At 38.9% G+C, this 14,123-nt stretch overlaps 1 pseudogene; it reads left to right on the forward strand.

Annotated features, from left to right (window-relative positions):
* The first annotated feature begins 5,062 nt into the window (after window positions 1-5,062).
* LOC114696064 lies at window positions 5,063-5,208 on the forward strand (annotated as a pseudogene).
* The last annotated feature ends 8,915 nt before the right edge of the window (window positions 5,209-14,123 follow it).

Consider the following 14,123-nt stretch of genomic DNA (forward strand, 5'->3'; position numbering starts at 1 on the left):
CAGCTGTCAAACTCGGGAATCTGCTCTGACATGTAACTGACATCTAGTCCTCAGACCCCACTTCAGCTTTATAGGTTTGTCTCAGTGTCTCACTCTGAGATCCAGATAAAAAACATGTGAGGCTCCATATGATCTGCAATTCATTTGCTTGAACACCTGTTGCTTCTGACTTTTCAAATCCCCCCCCCCCCACACACACACACACTGTGTGGGTTATAGGTAGTTACTGTGTCCCTGAGTTTGGTTCCTGTTTGCTCATGGTTGGATCCCAGTCATACTTGTGGGGACCTTCACAGTTGCTCTGCTGCACTCTCTTTGCACTCTCCCGGGTCTTCACAGCTCCACCTCAGCCACTTGTGGAGTGCTCATTAACCATGTGTTTAGGGATCAGGCCTGCACTGTGTAGAGTGCTCTTTTCCCTGTAAAATGATGTGGGGAGTTGCTTTGTATGTGTCAGAGTCTAATCACAATTTCAGTTATTACCAGTTTTTCTATTCAAGGGACTCATGAAGATTGTCTCTAGTTGGGTCAGTGGGAGCCTCTTCAGGTTGGCTCTTGTGCTCCTTTGGCATTCCCAACATTTTAAAGGCACTGGCTTGCACTCAGTACAACAGACTTTTCTAAGTTCATTTTGTACTTGTCTACCCTAGCTCTCCTATCCAAGTACTAACCAGGCCCAACTGTGCTTCACTTCCAGGATGAGGTAAGATTGGGCCCCCCCAGGGTAGTGTGGCTGGAGATTTCCTGCAGCTCTCAAATCAGTCATCCTACTTTTCAGTGGAAATTGGTACTTGGAAGCCAAGGTTTGTGCACTGGTTATACTCATTAAAATGGAGGTGCTGCTGCTTCTAGTGTGTAGTGCTGGGAGCTTTGTGTGATTGTCTCTACATATACTCATTCTTAAAACACATATCCATGGGCATACACTCCTGTGCCCTCTCCCCCCTTTATCACACACAACCCCATGAGATTCAGTGCCCCATACTGGATTTCCCAATCCCATGCAGAGGAGGGAGGGCATCCTCATCCTACTCAGCTACTGAAGTATTGACTTTAGGACCAAATTGGAAGAACAGGAATGGTCATTTTAGAAATCATGTAAGTCAAGTGTTGGTGGTGCATACCTTTAATCCCAGCACTCAGGAGGCAGAGGCAGGTGGATCTCTTAGTTGGAGGCCAGCCTGATCTATAAAATGAGTTCTAGGATAATCAGGGTTACACAAAGAAACACTGTCTCAAAAAAAAAAAAAAAGAAAAGAAATCATATAAAGATTTTTAAATTCTAAATAAATTATAGCTTTAGCACTCAGGCAACTATATGGGGGTATACTGTAGTGAGGAAAATAGTAAAGGTGAATTGTTTATAAAATATTACACTAAAAAGTTAAAATTTGGAGGCAAATTTAAAATGCATAGCCTGTTTATCTCTTTACTGCTGTAATTGCTTATTTAATGATAGAGTACATCATAGGAACTGTGAATGACATTTTAGCTGTTAAATACTGGATAAAATTATTTTGCTAATAAATTTCAAAGGAAAAAATACTTATAGAATTGTTGTTTTTATAGGCCCTTAAAAAATATGTGTTCAGATTGACTTCATGTGAGACAGATGTCTATCAACGCTAGGTCTCATACATACTAAGGTTAACTTCGTGTGAAATGATAGACTGAGACACAGACGTCAACCAAGTTGTATTTCGAAAAGATAAAACAGGATTCAAACTTTCTCTGGCTCTGAGACCAGTGTTTTAAACACTTGTTTGTGTTACCCATAGAAAGAGTTCACAAAGGTGGCCATGTTTCATCTGGACTCATGCAAGCATTATTTTACAAAATGAGGCAGGAGACGGGGCAGAGTGCTTACAGATGTGTAGAGTCTGAACCACTGCTGTGTTCACCAAATGGAAAGATGGCTTTGAGAGGAGAGTTCAGCGTGAGTGAGTGTGTTTGAAGGCAAAGCTGGGATGGTTTGGGTTAGCCGATTAAGTCTTCAGTGATAGGTCAGTTGATTTATTATAGAAACAACAAATCATAAGATGGAGTTTGTTTTAGACAATGCAGTATAAACATGCAGTGAGAGAGAAGAGAGAGCAGAAGCCAGGCTCCTGCATTAATGGGAGTGGTGAAGGCCTGAACTTGGATAGTGCTACAGGACCAAACCATTGGCTTGTTTGTGTATATTAGGAAAGTAGGATTAGGAGGAATATCCCTGTGTGCCGAAAGCTCGTCAGACCTGTCTCCAGAACTTGGCCTAGGTTTTGTGAGGGATTGAAACTTTCAAATTTTCACTCTTTAGAAAAACAAGGTTGGAAAAAGAAATGTATTCCTTTTGTGGCTTTGATAAGGGAATGAATTTTTGAAATTTCATTTGATAGCTGTATATGTCTTCAAAATTTCCTTTGCTTAAAATGGAAAACAAGCGCCCTAGTATTTCCATACTCCAGTGCTAGCTGTAGTAGGGAGACTGGGGGAATAATACAGTTGTCCTTGAGGTCACACCTATAGAGAGTACAAACTGGAAATTCTGGCTGTCTTTGTGTTGAAGTAATTGCTCATATCATTAGGAAGTTTTATATCCTGATTCCTAATTCTAAGCCCTGATCTTTCACTTTTCCAAGGGTATCTGGAAAAATACTCCAGTTTTGTAACACAAATCTCACCCACTGTTATTTTAACTATAATCCCAAACAGTTGCATGTTTATCTGAGTAAGGCTACCAAAATGACCCCTTGGCAATAGTGTATGGAAGTGTAATTAAACAGTTAATTGTCCTTGATGCTTTTCGTGTTTTGAAAGCATGTTTTATGACCATTTGGAAGTTTGATGTGTTCAGTTATTTCAGTTGGACTGCCAGTTCACCAAAGGATGAGTTATCTCAGAGTACAGGTACTTTCTAATCTGCTGTGAGAGCTTATTGACACAATGAAATGAAATAGGTTTTATTTGGATTTCTAATGCTTAGACCAAAAGTATGTGTGCAGATTATTCAATATTTCAATAATTCAGGAAATTATAAATACCTTTTCATTAACATTATAAAATTATATTTAGTAAGTAACTTAGTGCATATAATTTTCACTAGTGACATTAAGATATTTATATTTGTTTTTTTTTTTTTTTCCATGAAGGAGATTGTAAAGCACTAACCCGCCATTCATTCAAATTAACCAGATTCAAAGTCTATACATCTCAAAGACCATAGCCAGCCTGGGTTAAAGAGTGAGATGTTGTCTAAACAAGAAAACAAAAAACTTAGACTCTGGTGACATACTTGAAAAGTTCCTACAACTATTAAAAGGAGAAATGATACCAGTTTTGTACCGACTTCCCAAGGAGTAGAACACCTAACATACAGCCAGTATAACCTCCAGGCTGAAAACCAACAGGAAAAAGGGAAATTACAGAATCTCTCAGGCATGTAGAGCAAAAATCCCAAAGTACTAACAACCTAATCCCAGCGGTAGCTAAAAACTAAACTGCATTATATCCACATAAGGTTTATTTCAACAATAGATTATTTAAAATCAAAATCTACCGGGGTTGGGGGTTCAGTGGTAGAGCACTTGCCTAGCAAGCACAAGGCCCTGGGTTTGGTCCTCAGCTCTGGAAAAAAAAGAAAAAAAAATTTTAATAAATAAATAAAAATAAAAAACCTACCATGTTTATTGAACTAAGATGCAAAAAAATTGTTAATGAAGTTCAGTATTCATTGTTTTTTAAAGCAAATTAGTAATAAAAGAAAACTTTTTACAGTAGGTATAAAAAGTAGCAAGACTTATTAAAGTGTTAAAATTCTGATTTCTGAAATCAGCAGTGAGACAAGGAAGTATGCTATCATTTCTGTTTAATATACTAGAGCTCCTTGCCAACATAATAAGGCAAGAAATAAAATTGCATTGTTTGGGAATGTGATTGTATATGCAGAAAATCTGTAAGAATCTAGCAAGATTGCTGGGCACAAACCAATATTTGAGAAATGAATTTTCCTTTACACTAGCAATAGCCATTTGAAGATAAAGATCTTCAGACAATACCAGTTGTACAAGCACTAGCTACCTAAGAGTAACAGATGTGAGAGCTGTGCCTAAGACTTTAAAACATTCTTGAGGGAAGGTAGAATACAAAGCCATCATGGGTCAGAGGGCTCAAGGTTATAAAGTGATCTCTACATTTAACAGAATCTTAACTGAGATACTTGAGCTTTGAGAAATCCATTCTGCTGTGATAGAATCCTGGAATTCTGTCTTCTGGAATGTGTAAGTTAGTTCATTATGCAGGTAGGACAGAGCCTTTAATCTGGAAGGAAGAAATATTTCCAAATTCATTTTGCTTTTTCATTATCTCAAATCCTAAAAGAGCTTTCCAGTGTTCTTCATATCTCCAAATACAGTCCTCCAACTCCCTGGCTTCTAAGAGCAAGAGTCTCCTGTCACCACTCCTAAATCCAAAATCCATTCATTTTCTGTGCAGCCAAAGAATAGAGAAAAATACCTGCAATAGTTAATACAAGTTGTATCTACAAAATATATATATCCTTAAGAAAGATTCAAATAGAAAACAGGCAGACCATTTGAGACAGCCACAAATGAAGGCATTTAACAACCGGTAGAAATAACATGAAGTGCTCAAACTTCCTGCTTACTGGATACTTACCTGTGAGAATCCACATCCCACAGAACAGCTAGCATTAAGAAGGTCAGACAACTCCATCACATAGCCATGTGAACCAAGTGGAGGGCACACCTTTCTGATGGGGTGGGCATATCAGGATTTGGGTTACTTTATTTTTTCAGTTCCATATGCATACAGGAAAGTCCCATTCTTGCCTTTAAACAGGCAAATTAATGTCCAAAAGAATGCAAGGGGGCATCTGAGCACAGTTAACATGAGTGCATTTCTTTTTTGATTTTTTTTTCTTTTATTGGAAATAGAGGGTTTTTTTTTTTCATACAATATATCCTGCTTACAGTTTCCCCATCCTCTACTCCTTCCAATTCCTTTCTACCTCTTCTTTCATCTCAGTCTACCTCCTTTCTGTCTCATTAGAAAACAAACAGGCATACTTACCTGACAAGGGAGATACCATGATCACAAAAGTGGTTTTCCCAAGGTGAGGCTTATCCATTGCACTCTGGATGTGCTGACCCCTGTGACACCCAACCCCCAAGAGAAAATAAAGGCACCTAAGGAATAGTAATAAAATACAGTAAGATAAAACAAAACCAGAGGAATAGGACAAAGCAAACATGGAAGAAAAAGAGCCCAAGAAAGAGCACAAGAGCTGGGCGGTGGTGGCGCACGCCTTTAATCCCAGCACTCGGGAGGCAGAGCAAGGAGGATCTTTGTGAGTTCGAGGCCAGCCTAGGCTACCAAGTGAGCTCCAGGAAAGGCACAAAGCTACGCAGAGAAACCCTGTCTTTTTTTTTAAAAAAAAAAAAAAAACACAAGAAATAGATACAGACTCAGAGACCCACTAGTTTTCACACTCAAGAATCTCCATAAAAGCACAAAATTAAAAGCCATAATATATATGCAAAGGACCTAAAGGGTAAAAAATGAGAAATTTTAGAACTTAGACAAATATTTTCTTTAAAAAGAGGCCTTGACACAATATTATGAAACAAGGACCCTCCAAGGATATTGAGTTCATTTTCTGTTGGCTATCTACTGTACTGCTGAGCATACAGCCTACACTTAAGAGTAGTTTGTTTCCCTGGTAAGACTCCCCTGGAAAAACTAAACTTTAATTTGCAAGTGGTTATCAATTGGAGGTAGCTCCTGGGTTAGGGATGTGGGCTTGTGTCCACTTCTTTCATCTCCAGAACCCCAATTGGTGCAGGCTCCTGCAGACCCTGTGCGTGCTGCTTCAGTCTCTGTGATTTCATATGTGTGCCAATCCTGTTGTGTTTAGAAGGCCTTGTTTCTTGGTGTCCTCAGTCCATCCCCTCTGACCCTTACACTCTTTCTGTCTCCTCTTCCTCAGTGCTCTCTGAGCCCTGTCCCATTTAGGACAGGTGTTCCAATGTCTCTCACTTTCTATAAAACGTCTGGCTATGGGTCTCTGTATTTGTTCCCATCTGCTGCAGGAGGAAACTTCTCTGATGAGAGCTGAGCAAACTCTGACCTGTGAGTACAGCAGAATGTCATTAGGAGTCATTTTACTGCTAGTCCCTTTAGAAGAACATATTATTTGGCTTTACCCTAGGTCCTAGCACTTTGTAGTCTCAGGTGTTTGGTCACCCAAAAAAGCACCAGGTATGGGTCCCATCTCCTGGAGCGGGCCTTTAGTCAGATCAGTTAGGGGTTGGTTACCCCACAAGCTTTGTGCCACTGTTGCACTAGTGGAACACCATTGTAGATCAGAAGATTGGTAGCTGAGTTGGGGTTTACTTTTCTACTTTGGTACTGTGCAGAGCACCTTTGAGTACCAAGAACACTAATCCATAGAGGTGAAGGCTTTAGGTACACAGCACCTTGACATCTCCATGTTCTATGAGTTGTGTAGGTGTTGTCTTCAGGAATTGCTTTACCCTCAGTTTGTGGAGAGCAACCTATAGTTTTGGCAATAGCCTCGTTGTTTGGGGATTCCTGTGGGTCTTCTTGGGCCAATAGCTCAATAAGAAGTCACCCAAACCCAGTACTAGAAGTTACATTTGGTGACAAGATATGGCCAGTTAGGGCTCTGTCTCCCCCGTTGTTTGGTAATTTCATTTAGATCATCTTCATACATGCAATGTATTTTAGGAAGCTTCTACTATATTAGGTTTTCATACTACCCCTCAAATGACCCTTAATTTTAGCTGTTGCTCCCCATATCCCCTCCCCTTCCTTGCTTGATCCTCCTATTCTAGTCCCCAGCCACCTTGTCAACTCATAGCTATCTATGTGTTTCCCTTTCCTAGGAAGATTTATCTGCCTTCACCCCCAGTAGAACTGTGGTTCTACAGGTTGTAGCTTTATTGTCAAAGACTTAGCAGCTAATATCACATATAAATGAATACATACCATATTTGTCTTTCTGGGTCACTCAAGATGATTTTTTTCTAGTTCCATTCATATTTACCCACAAATTTCATGAGTTTTTTAAAGGCTGAGTAATACTCCATTGTGTAAATGTCCCACATTTTCTTTATCCATTCATCTGTTGAAGTATTCTAGGTTCTTTCTAATTTCTGGCAATTATGAATAGAGCAGCAATGAACTTGGTTAAGCAAGTGTTTCTCTGGTAGGATGAAGCATCCTTGGGTTATGTGCCCAAGAGTGATATAGCTGAATCTTGACGCAGATCAATTCCCTTCCTCCTGAGGAACTGCCATACTCATTTGTCATAGTGATTGTAAAATTTTCACTCCCAACATTAGTGAGTGTTCTCTTACTCCACATCCTTGCCAGCATGAGCTGTCAACTTGTTATGTGTATCTTAGCCGTTCTGACAGGTATAAGATGAAATCTCAAAGGAGCTTTGATTTGCATTTCCCTGATAACTAAGAATGTTGAACAATTCTTTATGTGTTTCTCAGCCATTTGAGTTTCCTCTTTTGAGAATTCTTTGTTTAGATCTGTACCCCACTTTTTAATTGGGTTGTTTGTTCTCTTGGTATCCAGTTTCATTTAGTTCTTTATAAATTTTCAGTGTCAGCCTTCTATCGGATGTGTAGCTGGTAAACACACACACACACACACACTTTTCCCATTCTGTAAGTTACTGCTTTGTCTGAATGCTGGTGTCCTTTACCTTATAACTTTTCAGTTTCATGAGGTCCCATTTATTAGTTGTTGATCTCAGAGCCTACACTAACAGTGTTGTGTTCAGAAGGTCTTCTCCTGTGCCAATGAGTTCAAGGCTATTTCCCATTTTCCCTTCTATCAGGTTCAGTGTATCTGAATTTATGTTGAGGTCTTTGATCCACTTGGAGTTGAATTTTGTGATAAGTATGAATCTATTTAGATTTTTCTACATATGGACATCCAGTTAGACCATCACCATTTGTTGAAAATTCCGAGAGTTTGGGGGAGCAGGAGATCCCAGCTGAATCAAGAACAGAGAGGGAGAACAAGGAATAGGAGACCATGGTAAATGAAGACCACATGAGACTAGAAAGAAGCAAAGTGCTAGAGAGGCCCACAGAAATCCACAAAGATACCCCCACAATAGACTGCTGGCAATGGCTGAGAGACAGCCTGAACTGACCTACTCTGGTGATGGGATGGCCAAACACCCTAATTGTCATGGTAGAAACCCCATCCAATGACTGAGGAATCTGGATACAGAGATCCACAGCTAGGCCCCAGGTGGAGCTTCAGAAGTCCAATTAGCAAGAAAGAGGAGGGTTTATATGAGCGAGAATTGGTGAGACCAAGGTTGGATAAAGCACAGGGACAAATAGCCAAACGTATGGAAACACATGAACTATGAACCAATGGCTGAGGGACCCCCAACTGAATCAGGCCCTCTGAATGGGTGAGACAGTTAATTGGCTTGATCTGTTTGGGAGGCATTGAGGCAGTGGGACCAGGTCCTGTGCTCATTGCATGAGTTGGCTGTTTGAAACCTGGGGATTATGCCGGGTCGCTTGGCTTGGCCTGGGAGGAGGGGACTGGACTGGACTGAGTCTACCAGGTTGATCTCGGTCCTCGGGGGAGGCTTTTGCCCTGGAGGAGGTGGGAATGGGGTATATCCTGGGGGGAAGGGGAGGGGGTGAGATGGGGGAGAACAAGGGAATCCGTGGCTGATATGTAGAACTGAATTGTATTGTAAAAAAAAATTAAATTAAATTAAATTTAAAAAAAACAGGACAGGATCAGAATTTGAAAGAAAGCTAAAATGGGTATTTGGGGGAGTTTTTAGGGGGGATGTAAGGGGGAATATTGTAATTATATGATCTAAAAATAAAGTAAATAATTTTAAATTAAAACAAAAAGAAAATTCTGTCTTTTTTCCAGTGTGTATTTCTTTCTGGTTTCTTTACCAAAAATGTCTATGAGTGTAGGGATTTATGTACAGGTCTTCAATTCATTTACATTGATCAATGTGTCTTTCTGTGCCAATACCATGCTGTTTTTATTACAATAGCTCTGTAGTACAATTTGAGGTCAGAGATGATGATACCTCCAGCAGTTCTTTTAATATTCAGGATTGTTTTACCTATCATAGGGTATTTTGTGTTTCCATATGAAGCTGAGAATTGTCTTTTCAAAATCTTTGAAGAATTGTGTTAACATTTTAGTGGGGATTGCATTGAATCTATAGATTGTTTTTGGTAGGATGGCTATTTTTACTGTATTATTCCTATTTATCTATGAGCCTGAGAAATCCATCTTCTGATATCTTCTTCAATTTCTTTCTTCAATGTCTTAACTTTTTTTACCATACAAGCCTTCCACTTGCTTGAGTTACCTCAAGATATTTTATATTATTTGAGGCTATTGTGAAAAGTGTCATTCCCCTGATTTCTTTCTCAGTCTGTTTATTATTTTTATTTTTTATTTTTTTTATTGCTTTGGTTTTTCGAGACCGGGTTTCTCTGTGTAGCTTTGTGCCTTTTCCTCGAATTCACTTGGTAGTCCAGGCTGGCCTCGAACTCACAGAGATCCACCTGCCTCTGTCTCCCGAGTGCTGGGATTAAAGGCGTGCGCCACCACCGCCCAGCCTGTTTGTTATTTTTATATAGGGAGGCTATTGTTTTGTGAGCTAATTTTGTATCCAGCTACTTTGTTAAAAGTTTATCAGCTGTAGGAGTTTCCCAATGTAAATTTCAAGGCCACTTAATTAAACTATTATATCATCTGCAAATAAAGATATTTTGACTTCTTCCTTTCCAATTTGTATCCCCTTCATTTCCTTCAGTTGCCTTATTACTCTAGTTAAGACATCAAGTAGTATGTTGAATAGATATGGAGAGAGTGGACAACATTGTCTTGTTCCTGATTTTAGTGGAATTGCTTTTAGTTTTTTTTTTTTTCCATTTAATTTGATTTTGACTATGGGCTTACTATGAACTGCCTTTATTATGTTGAGGTATGTCCCCTTGTATCCCTAATCTCTCCAGGACTTTTTTCATAAAGGGGTGTTGGATTTTGTCAAAGGCCTTTTCTGCATCTAATGAGATGATCATGTGATTTTTGTCTTTCAGTTTGTGTATATGGTGAGTTACATTTATTGATTTACAAATGTTGAACCATCCCTGCATCTCTGAGATGAAGTCCATTTGATCATGTTTGATGATCCTTTTGATGTGTTCTTGGATTCAGTTTGCCAGTATTTTATTGAAAATGTTTGCATCTATGTTCATAAGGGAAATTGGTCTGTAATTCTCTTTCTTTGTTGAGTCTTGCTGTGGAATAATCCTTTTGTAAACTCTGAATACTTGTCACTCAGTTTGGTTTAATAAAAAGGTGATTGACCAATAGCCAGGTAGGAATTATAGGCAGGACAACCAAACTAGGAGAATGATGGGAAGAAGAAGGATGGAGTCAGAGGAGCCAGCCAGTCACCAAAGAAGCAGGACATGTAGAAAATGAGGTAGCAAGCCATGAACCACGTGGTGAAGCATAGATAAAATATACGGGTTAATTTAAGTGTAAGAGTTAAGTAGTAACAAGCCTGAGCTATCAGCCAAGAATTTATAAGTAATATTAAGCCTCTGTGTTGGTTATTTGGGAGCAGGTGGTTTGGACAGGAAAACTCTACCTACAGGGTCTTTAGAGTAGCAGGGTAACTGTGGCCTCTTAAAATGGACTGAACAACGTTCCCTCTGTTTCTGCTTTGTGGAATAATTTGAGGAGGAGTAGCATTTACTCTTCTTTGAAAGTCTGCTAGAATTCTGCATTAAAACCCTCTGGGCCTGAGCTTTTTTTGATTAGTAGACTTTTAGCAACTGCTTCTATTTCCTTAGGGGTTATAGATCTGTTGAAGTTGCTTATCTGATCTTGATTTGATTTTGGTAGGTGGTATATATTGAGAAAATTACCCATTTCTTTTAGATTTTCCAATTTGGTAGAGTACAGAATTTTAAAGTATGTTTTTATGATTCTGTGGATTTCCTCGGTGTCTCTGTTCATGCCCCCCTTTCATCTCTAATGTTGTTAATTTGAATCTTCCCTCACTACCTTTTAGTTAATTTGGCTAAGGGTTTGTCAATTTGATTGATTTTTCTCAAAGAACCAACTCTTCGTCTCATTTTTTTGTATTTTTTGTTATTTTTGCTTTCATTTCTATTTTATGGATTTCAGCCCCATGTTTGATTATTTTTTTGGCTACAATTTCTTCTTCTAGATGTTTTTAGATATGCTGTTAAGTTATTAGTAAGAGATCTCTCTCTCTTTTTTTTTTTATGTAGACACTCAGTGCTATGACCTTGCCTCTTAGAAATGCCTTCATTGTGTCCTGTAAGTTTGGACATGTTGTGTTTTCATTGTCATTCAATTCTAGAGAGACATTAATTTCTTTTGTAATTTCTATCTTGACCCATTTTTCATTCAGTAGTGATTTGTTCAGCCTCTGTGAGTTTGTAAGCTTTCCATTGTTTCTGTTGTTGTTGATATCCAGCTTTAATCCATGGTGGTCAGATAGGTTGCAGGGTGTTATTTCAATTTTCTTGTATTTGTTGAGGCTTGCTTTGTGTCCAAGTATGTGGCCAATTTCAGAGAAATGGTCTGTAAATATGTTTGGTCTTTTTGGTTTATGACTTCAGTGAGCTCCAGCATCTCTCTGTTTAGTAGTTGTCTGGGTGACCTGTCTATTGGCGAGGGTGGGTTATTGAAGTCTCCCACTATAAGTAGGTGAGGGTCCATACGTGACTTAAGGTACAGTAGTGTTTCTTTTATGAACTTAGGTACTGTTGTGTTTGGTGGAGAGATATTAAGAATTGCAATGTCCTCTTGGTTTATTTTTCCTTTGATGAGTATGTGGTGTCCTTTCCTATCTCTTCTGATTAGTTTTGTTTTGAAGCCCTTTTTGTCAGATATTTATGGCTACACTGGCTTGTTTCATAGGTCCATTGCTTGAAATTTTTTTTTTTTTATTATTTTACCCTAAGGTGATGTCTGTCTTTGACATTAAAGTATATTTCTTGGATGCAGCGGAAAGATGGATCTTGTTCTTACATCCATTCTGTTAGTCTGTGTCTTTTTATTGGGGAATTGAGACCATTGATGTTGAGAGCTATCAATGAGCAGTGTTTATTGATTCTGGTTATTATGTTGTTGTGTGATTTCTTTTCCTCCTTCTTTTGATTTGCTGGTCTGGTATTATTTATTTCTCGTGGATTTGGGGGGGGTTAACCTCTTCAGATTGAAGTTTTCCTTTTATTGACTTCTGGATTTGTAGATAAGTACTGCTTAAATTTGGTTTATCATGAAATGTCTTTTTTTTTTTCTCCATCTATTGTGATTGAAAGTTTTGCTGGGTATAGTAGTCTGTGCTGGCATCTGTGGTCTCTTAGAGTTTGTAGAACATCTTTCCAGGCCCTTCTGGCTTTTAGAGTCTCCATTGAGAAGTCAGGTGTTATTCTAATAGGTCTGCCTTTATATGTTACTTGAAGCTTGAAGCTTTTAATATTCTTTCTTTGTTCACTGTATGTTCAGTGTTTTGATTATTACATGCCAAGGAGATTATTTCATGCCAATTTCTTTTCTGGTCCAGTCTATTTTGTGTTCTGTTTGCTTCTTGTACTTTGGTAGAGCAATTTTTTCCTATGATTTTGTTGAAAATACTTTCTATGCTTTTGACCTTGGTTTTTTTCTCCTTCTTCTATTCCTATTATTCCTAGAGTTTGTCTTTCATAGTATCCCACATTTCCAGGGTGGTTTTTTTGGCCTGGATTTTTTTAGATTTAGTGTTTTCTTTTACTGAACAATCCATTTTTTTCTATTGTACGACCAAAACAGGAACAATATACCTTGTATGTAAAGGGTTCTGTTTGCAGTTAAAACAGTTAAGAATAAGTTTCTGTTTGTCCTGTGTTAAGTCCTTACAAGGTAAAGTTTCTGTTCGTAATTACCAAGCTCCTGTTTGTCCTGTGAAGGTTAAGGCTTTGGTTTGAAGTTGAAGAATATGTTCCTGTTTGTCCCGTGTTAAGTCCTTGCAAGTGAAGTTTTCTATTTATAATTGAGAATAAGTTTCTGTTTCTTAGATCTGATGTAAACTGCTTACAACCCCATTCACATGACGTATATCCATACCCTTGTTCCTTCCCTTCCATTGTACTTTTCTAACAATGTATAACGTCCAACTCTCTCGCCCCTGTGAACACTATCTCTCCTAGAAAAGGGACTTCAAGAGGCCAGCAGAGGCTGCTCTCTCAAAACCCAATTTAGGGTGAGACAGCTGGGCTTGTCAGTCCTGGGTGCACCCCAAAATATAGCTTGCTTTAATTGGACAATCATGGATTTGATCTTTTCTCTTCACGATTCTTAGGTTTAACACTGTCTGGTCTCCAATGCCTGAGATTCTCTCTTCTTTCTCTTCTATTCTGTTATTGAGGCTTGTCTCTGAGGTTCCTGTTTAAGTTGCTAAATTTTTCACTTCCAGATTTCCCTCAATTTGGGTTTTCTTTATTGATTCTATTTCCACATTTGTGTCCTGAACTGTTTTATTCACTTCCTTTTTGCTGCTTGTTTGTGCTTCCATAGATTTCTTTAATAGATTTCTTTATTTCCTCTTTGAGGATTTCTGTCATATTCACTTCAGCTGTATTGCATTTATGAGGACCTGCTGTAGTAGGGCTGCTGGTCTCTAGTGGGGACAGATTGTTCTGGTGCTCATTGATTGTTTTCACACTGGCATCAAGGCGTCTGAGCTTGGGACGATTGTAGTTATAGGTGCTGGTGTCTGTTCTTCTCTTTGGTGGGTGGATGTTTAGTGCCTTGTTTCTGTTGCCCTCTCTGGGTCTTAGGAGGATGTAGATGGCTTTGTATTGCCTCATAGGGAATTATTCTGGGATCCTGCCAGGTATAGCCACTGGGAGTTCCCAAGAAAATATGTTTCTAGGTATTGGGAGATGACACTTAGGAATGGGGATGGGATAGAAGAGGGGGATGCTAGAGTGGTCCACAGGAAGGAGGAAAACAGGGTGTGCCACCAGGATCTGCTTAGTCCCTGGGGAAGGGTGTAGAGAGTG

The sequence above is a fragment of the Peromyscus leucopus genome, chromosome 9 (genome assembly GCF_004664715.2).
Source record: "Peromyscus leucopus breed LL Stock chromosome 9, UCI_PerLeu_2.1, whole genome shotgun sequence".
NCBI lineage: Eukaryota > Metazoa > Chordata > Mammalia > Rodentia > Cricetidae > Peromyscus > Peromyscus leucopus.